This window comes from Mixophyes fleayi, chromosome 1, assembly GCF_038048845.1.
Source record: "Mixophyes fleayi isolate aMixFle1 chromosome 1, aMixFle1.hap1, whole genome shotgun sequence".
NCBI classification, from domain to species: domain Eukaryota; kingdom Metazoa; phylum Chordata; class Amphibia; order Anura; family Limnodynastidae; genus Mixophyes; species Mixophyes fleayi.
The window spans coordinates 152,173,523-152,179,522 of record NC_134402.1 but is presented as its reverse complement, the minus strand read 5'-3'; the positions used below and the strand labels follow the sequence as shown (position 1 = coordinate 152,179,522).

Here is a 6,000-nt window from a genome sequence, read left to right as displayed (position 1 = left end):
TCGTAGCGAACAGGTGACACTGTTATTGAATGTGCAGTATGTAGATATTCTGCTCTCTTATGCCGTCACTGGTATTATTCCTGTTCAAAATATTAAACTGTCTCTCCAAATCATTTATCTTTATGTGTGTGTACACACACACACACACACACACACATATATATATATATATATATATATATATATATATATATATATATATATATATATATATATATAAAAACAGACATAGGTCCTCTGCACTCACCATGTACAGACTGGGGTGCAAGAGGGGGTTGCCCACATTGTATAGACAAGAAAACAGGGATACTCTGCACTCTCCAAACACCTAATTAATGCTATATCAAGTACTGTTCTATATTAAAAACAGGGAATGTTAGTTCCACATATTGCAATATATGTTAAGCTGACCAACTCACGCCAAAGTCTTCCCATTCTGGTCAGTCCTAACATGATCAAATGCTATGCTATTTTATCTGGGCTTAAGGCTTATATATATATGCACACACATATATAAATATATATAGATATATATCTACACACATACTCACACACATATATATATATATATATATATATATATATATATATATATATATATATATACATACACACACACACACACAGACATATATACAGTGGACATTTACAAGTGGCGATATGGCGCATATTACACTACTAACGAACTTAATTAATGCTGCAACGAGCTGTTCATAATAAGTGGGCCCTGAATGACAGGGGTGCACAAATTTTGTAGTCTCTCTCCATCTAGAGATTTCTGCACTGCTTGGTTGCTATTAAGTAGTCTGTTAAAAAAAAAAAACATAGCATGCAGGAAGTTGATTTGCCCAACCCATAGCTATGACAATTGAACTTAAAAATCCAAAGTGGGTGACTGTATTAGAGTACCATAAGATGCAACTAGTTGACTAGTTCAAATGTGTTCTGCTCAAATGATCTGACCCTGAAATCAGACTATTAGCTATTTGTAGCTTTTTCAGAAACTTACAGTTACTATTTCTATAAACCAAAAGTGTTTCAGCACCCTCTCTAATTAAATAATGTCATTTTGAGCGTTCTGCTATCAATGCAATATTATCTATCATGCATTGGTAATAAACTATCATGTTTCTTGGTCTCAATTTACAAAGATATGCAAAAATCCACAATTTATTTTTAATGTAAAAAGTAAAGTGAAAAATAAAGTGACACTAAAGGGGAATTCAATTAGCGCATTTTTTCCTAAACTACAGTAGAAATCTCCACTCCATTTTCCTTGCACTTCTATGGGCTCGAGGAAAAAATGAGCGGAGACACTTCGCGGTTAATAGAATTCCCTCCTTTATTTAAGATATTACATTACTGGAGGCAAAGATCCACCTCCTCCAAGAATGTTTTCAGGAAAGGCTTCAACTTTACTTCTATTTAATATCGATTCTCAAATCCTGTTTATTCAGTGACATTTTTACTTGCACACCTTTTCTTGAATCTACATTGAGAACATGGAGCTTACTTGCATTATGTATCTTGTATTTTCTAAAGACAGTAAAATCGCCAATCTCCAGTGGGAGCATGTTGCCTATAGTGCGCTGAACAAGTCTACATCTGCAGATTGACTTTTACATTATTTAAACTAACGATTGTTTGTTACAAGCCGCTGCGGTACGCCGCATCCTGGCGTGAGGTAGCAGCCGAGCACGTACATTAGTTTCAATGCACTGTTATATTTTTGGAGGTTGTAGGGACATCCTCCAACTCCAGGGGGAGCTCTCTCATGATTCTATTTGTTATTCATACATATTCCTGGTTGTGATATGACCTATGCTAGTTCCCAGCTAGTAATTAATCAGCAGCCTCCTGAGGCTGATTATCAGCCCTGTCCTCCTCCTTTCTGATTTGACCATCATAGTGTTTAAGGCAGTGAGGACTGGGCCTCACTGCCGGTTATAGTTCCTGCTTTGCTGCATACTAGCCTGCTGTATCCCTTGCTCTCTGTTATCCATTGGATTCTGATTATTGTTGCCGACCCTTGCCTGGATATCTGACTACGTTTGATTGCCCCTTGATCTTTTGCCTGGACTGTTACGCTGCTGTTTTGCCTGTGACCTCTGACCTCGGCTTGTTTATTGGATACGCTGTCTGCTGCCGGCCCTCGACCCTTGCCTGCACTTTACTCTGCTTTCCTGGGTTCTCCCCAGCCGGTACACATTTCACGACTCTCTGTTAGTCTGCGGCCAAGTCTGTCCCCACCACTAGGGGCAACAGTGAACACCAGACTTTCAGAGCAGACTCTGGGTTTTGCTGTGCTGGTTGGAGGGGTTCCTAACATTGAGTTTCTCTTTACAAACAACTGTTACTGCACTGCTTCAACTACACTGGAACAAAGTCTGCTTTTCATTACACCTTCATCATCCTATATAATTATATTTGGGAAATTTGAACCCAGAGATATCAGCAGTGTACTACTTTTAAATGGTAGCAGGGATTGACATCAAAGTAATTAACAATGCCAAGTGGGGTGATATCATGACAGGTATTAGATTTTTCAGTAACTGTCATGAAAAACCATGCCCCCACCAAGTGCTGGTAATTGCTTTGATAGTAGCCCCTGCTCCCACTCGGCAAGTGTAGTACCCTGCCGATATCTCGATATACGGGTCAGAAATTCCCACCTATGCATATCATGTTAATGTTTTTCTTTGATGGAATGTTCAGAAGGTAATTTTTTTAACTTATGTTCATTGAATAATCGACCATACCCAAGGGTAAATGAAGGATTAATTTTGTAGTGCAGTGTAAGATTCTGTCATCCATCAGACCTATTGCTCATCGAAATCCAAGGCAAACAGAGTCTGCATTGGACAAGAGATAACACAGTATAAAGCAAGCACAGCATGAATTGAAATGATTATTACTGCTACTCATTAAACTAGCACAAGTTTCTAAATGAGATACAATAGGTAGCCTGCTCGGTTGCTCAGCACTGTATAATTAAGGATGCTGTTTAGATAAACTGTTTTTGCATATTTAAAAGGGGGAAAAATAATAATAATGCTGTATTTGCTGGACTGTCAATAAGGTTTCTTTCAGTCCAGTGGTCTTATTTCACCCTCATAAAATCGGAAGCAAAACTGCTGCCATCATTTGAAAGGCATGAGAGTAAATATTGTTTTGAACTTGATGTGTATCTGTCATCTTGGGAAATGCTTATTGGTAAATGACTTGAATATTTACAGAGCAATGTAATATTTTGTAGACAGTTGTCATCAGTCGTTTGTCAAACATAAGCAATTTTTGTGAAAGTAATTGACAGTGTTGCAATATTTGAGTGAATCAATAGCAGATTGTTGGTATGCTGTGCTTTTCAATTATTGTATTTAATAAGTAATTGTTGTTGAACTACAACTCTTAGGGCTAGATTTACTAAGCTGCGGGTTTTAAAAAGTGGGGATGTTGCCTATAGCAACCAATCAGATGCTAGCTTTCATTTATTTAGTACCTTCTACAAAATGATAGCTAGAATCTGATTGGTTGCTATAGGCAACATCCCCACTTTTTCAAACCCGCAGTTTAGTAAATCTAGCCCTTAGCGTGATCTGATGAGCCATAGTCTTTGTATTCTGGAATATATTTGTGGAAGGTCTAGAGGAAAAGTATGTAATAATAATACGTTATAAAAAAAATAACCAAACCAATACATATAGCATTAAGCTTACAGATCATCAAACAGCCCGGAGAGAATTCAGTTGCTGATTGTGCATTTGTATATGTCATACTTGCACATATTTAATGGCTCCGCACAGGAAGATAAAGGAGTGAAGCTCCGGGGGTCAGGTGCAGAGGGACGTAACAATGCAATAAAATCATCATTGCTGTATATTATATGCCTCCAATAAGTAGAAAAGTACAATGAATACAGAAATATGGCCTGCAAATTATATTTCATGATGTTAGTCACTTGGGAAGTGAATGAGTTTTCTTAGAGAACAAAGATGCCAGCGCAACATTTTCCATCTTCTGATAGAAAGGCGAAGTAGGCACACTTTATGCCAACATGCAAAAATTCTAGATATCGCTTCACCAATGTAATAAAATATAATATAATAACACATGTAATTAATGCAGTCCCAATGCATACATCCAACATGTGGAAAAGTAAAATTGATACAAAATAAGTCCCATCTATGATCAGTCCATACCAGGCCATGAGTATATTAAACATGTTTACATTAAACTAAGTCATGTCCACTTTGCGATAGGCAACAGTGCTTTGGGGTCTGACATTTGATAGCTTGCAGCCAAAAACAGAGGTATACCAACGTCTTCTCACTCATAGTTTTTGACATTGATTATTTAAGACACAAATAAGATTAGGAGAAAATAAATTATACAGAAACTGACAGCGCTTATTAGGTCACTGAAAAGTCTTGGTAAAGATCACTTTTGAGCGGATTAATAAAGAAAAAGCACTATGAGATCCAGTATAGAGAGTTTGTATATAGTTTATTTTCTCTTTCTTTTAGGTGTGCAGATCATCTCAGCTGCTAGTTCCTGGAACGATTTAGTTTAGCACCTTTAAAAGGTATCTTTGGATTTTTTTGTACTTTCTAGAAAAAAAACCCACTTTGAATTGGTGAAGGGGTGGACGGGATCTGAAATAGTAGTTGTGACATTTGTATTCTTTCTACCATACACTCTTCCAGTCACACCTGCAAACCCGCAAAAAAAGTATTTTTCCAGTGAGCTCTCCTAAAAGCTGGAATGTGGGTGGGCTTCTTGCTATTTGTACAGTGGGCAATTAGGGGCATATGCTAAGCGTTCCCACATAGTTTATGATTTGTCAATTACATTTAGTATTTTAATGGTTTTTCCATTGGCTTATAATTCAATAAAAAAAATGGACTGACCTTGGTTTCAAGTCAGTCCACAATGAGCAGAGAATGGTTTGTACGTACTCTATATATTAACAAAGAGAAGCAAAATATTTAGCTACTGACCTGACTGTTGCTTATCTGTCAGAACAGTTTTAGCACCTACAGATTTTTGGGTCAGTTATCCAAATTATTTGATTGTAACTTCACCAATATTTAAACAGGCAAACAACAGCATACTTGCCAACTTTTCAAACATATCCTCTGGAAAATCCCGGAGGAGATGTCATGTGACAGGCGGTAGGAGGGGGCATGGTTACACCTTGTGTCACCATAGCCCCGCCCCCTGCTAGGAAATGCCAAAAATTGTGGCATTTCATAGCAGGGGATGGGGCTTAATGATGTGAAATCGCATCATTAAGCTCCACCTCCATCACAGTCCGGAAGGACTCCTACTCCTACTGTTTTGGGAGTCCGGGAGGACTCCCTGAAAACTCGTGAGCCTCCCAGAAATGCGGTGAGAGTAGGCTAGTATGAAATTGGCGATGTTTAATAAATCCATAGAATGTCTATGTAATTTTAATTCACTTGGCAATCAATGCATTTTATTTTTGCATTTCAAAAGGCAGATGGTGCTGTAGATGCACCAATTTTCTAGGCACATGTTGATAATTTCAGCTCAATAACTGAAAGTAAACCCTCACTTTTATTTTGATTGGCTCTACTGATTAAAAGGTAGTAAGCAATATATTCAAAAGCACATTTTTACATAATGTTTAGTGCACAAGTGTGATAATTGTATTTCATTGCATAATAATAGTTCCACATTAAGCAACCAACTGTTGCATGGAAGAACACAGAGTACTTTCTTTACTAAATATTTTCCGATAGACGGTACTTTTTCCCTCTTAACATTAGCCATGTCCCTTTGCTGTCACATTAACACATTTGTACGCTGCAGACAACTTTATCTCTTGCTTTTGCTGTTATCACAAACCACCAAAGAACAAGTAGGTAGACAGTCTGTCAAAGAACCTTAGCATTTGTTTAACTGAATAGCACTTGTAAGCCAACCAAAAAGCTACAAAGCAGAAAATACTGATATAAATGTGATCTAGGATTTTATTTG

The 6,000-nt window shown here is 37.4% G+C and overlaps 1 protein-coding gene across 2 annotated transcripts in view; it reads left to right on the top strand.

Annotated features, from left to right (window-relative positions):
- Nucleotides 1-6,000, top strand: part of CCSER1 (coiled-coil serine rich protein 1) — a 794,335-nt gene that overhangs the window by 616,207 nt on the left and 172,128 nt on the right. The gene's annotated exons all lie outside the window — the stretch shown is intronic.